Source organism: Peromyscus maniculatus, chromosome 8 (genome assembly GCF_049852395.1).
Source record: "Peromyscus maniculatus bairdii isolate BWxNUB_F1_BW_parent chromosome 8, HU_Pman_BW_mat_3.1, whole genome shotgun sequence".
In the NCBI taxonomy this organism is placed as follows: Eukaryota; Metazoa; Chordata; class Mammalia; order Rodentia; family Cricetidae; genus Peromyscus; species Peromyscus maniculatus.
In genome coordinates, this window is record NC_134859.1 from 20,187,026 (window position 1) to 20,189,453 (window position 2,428).

The following is a 2,428-nucleotide window of genomic DNA, read 5'->3' on the forward strand; positions in this document are numbered from 1 at the left end:
TGCACTCCAAACGTGGCTGCTTGGAGTAAACCACGTGGGGCCTGTCTCGGTTCCCAATATGCCTTTCTCACCAACTGTAACCATTTTTAGCTGTTGGCTTAAAGTGAAACGTGATGAGTCCTTTCACTGTAGACTATTACCTGTCTTAATATCAATGCTGTTTTTTAGGGAACAGTGAGGCCCAGGGAGAATTCTCACAGATGGGCAATAGTTGGCCTGTTGGTGGGGCTGTCAGAACACAGGCAAGGCTGATCACACACGTCTGTTATAGCACATGGGCATAGTTTGTGGTACCCTAAAATAATTACAATATCAATACTAAAGATGAGAGATACCACCAGATAATAAAAAATGAAGTCTGATAGTATGGTGGCTTGAATACTTGATTCCCAGTTGGTGGGACTGTTAGGGAAGGATTAGGAGGCGTGGACTTGGAGTTGGTTCAAAAGACTTCTCATTCTCACCATCCCACTTCCCATCTACTTCCTGCCTCTGGATCAGGATGTGAGCTCTCACAGGTTGGTGGTAGCACATGCCTTTAATCCCAGCCCTTGGGAGGCAGAGGCAGGCAGATCTCTGTGAGTTTGAGGCCAGTCTGGTCTACAGAGTGAGTTCCAGGACAGCTACACAGAGACCTTATCTTGAAAAGCTGAAAAGATAGGTGTTGTCTTCGCTCTGCCATCACAGATGCTAACCCTGTGGAACAGTAACCCAATTAAATCCTTTCTTTTATAATGCCTTGATGGTTGTCTTATCACTAATAAACTAACAGAAGTATTCTTATGAGAACTACCAAATGTGATAGGCAGAAGTGGAAAAACAGCATGACGCTTGTCTTTAATGAAAGGTTGCACAAAAGGGGGTGGGATGGGAGCGAATCACTTGTATGAAGTGCCCTGGAGTATGTGACACCTGCAATAGAACCACTTATAAAGCAGAGGGTAAGCTCAGCATCACAAAGATACTTTTGTTAGGAGTCATGAATGATTATGTGGGCTTTCTTTTTCTATTATCCAATGAAGACAAGGTAAAAAAAAAAAATCACACAATGGCCTTCAAATGAAATCAGTTAAGGATTTTTGAAGGCAAATTGGTATTGTCTCCGAGACTAGTGTACTAAAAATAGGCTGGCTGGAATTTTACTGCTTAAGGAAAACCACATGAGTTAATTTTGTATTTCTATAAGCTGTGCTCCAGCATTTGGCAAAGCTGAACAGTTATGGTTGGGAAATGTAAAGCCTAGCCTGCATCTGTCTAAAGTGGCTGTACTTGTTAAATGCACACTCCTGTACTGTTTTCCCTACATGCCGCTGAATGCAGAGCTGAGAAGGTCTGCACTCGATGGAGAGAATGTCTGTGCAGTCAGCATACTAAAGAAAATTGCTTGGCTGCCCCACAGTTCTTGGAGAAGTAGCTGTTGTGGACAGGAGGGTAAGTCTGTGGTAAGTAGTGGTAGCTACTACTACAACTCATTAAGTTCATTGTTAAAGTTCTTCTGAACTTGAGACTCTTAGAAATAGACTGGATGTAGTAACATTTACTAAGCCTTGGCATGCTACTGGCCCACATGTCGTGGCTAAGACACCTCCTGGACCGCCCTCCTTACGGCCACTACCAATTTCTACCTGCTTTGCTAAAAGAACTCCTATTCTATTCTGTAGAAAAAAAATGCTGAACCCAGGGATGACTTTTTCTTACAATTAAGACTAGAGAAATGGGACATTTGGAGTTAATCTGGGGCCGACTGTTTTCTTGTCACCTTAACCAAGACCTGTTGTACCGTCAATGTCACCTCTTACTAAAACGGAATGCATGAGCCATGCATGGTGTCGGTCCGGAACAATCTGGAACTTACTGACCTCTGTGGAGCCTCAGTTCTGTGACCTGTAAAACTGGGGTAAATTTCAATCAAAGAAGAGTGGGGCAGAGTGGGACAAGGTTTAGGGCCCAGTAAGCTGGGATTTCCTGTCTAATGAAAATGACTGGCCGGGCGGTGGTGGCGCACGCCTTTAACCCCAGCACTCGGGAGGCAGAAGCAGGCAGATCTCTGTGAGTTCGAGGCCAGCCTGGGCTACCAAGTGACTTCCAGGAAAGGTGCAAAGCTACACAGAGAAACCCTGTCTCGGAAAAAAAGAAAAAATGACTGAAAACACATCTCTGCCAAACCACTCTCTCCAACTCCGATACCTGAAGCTCTGTTATCTGATGGCTTCTACACCATTGTAGTTTAATGCTCAAACAAAATTTATGAAAGTCATTTCCTCTTTAGAATCAATTCTGTTTGTTTGTTTGTTTATTTATCCTGGTGTGGCTGGACTCTGGATGATCTGTGAATTGAACCTGGTTCCTCTGAAACATCAGTCAGTGTTCTTAACTGCTGAGCCACCTCCCGCCTTAGAATCAATTCTGTTAGAGACAAAGAAACCCA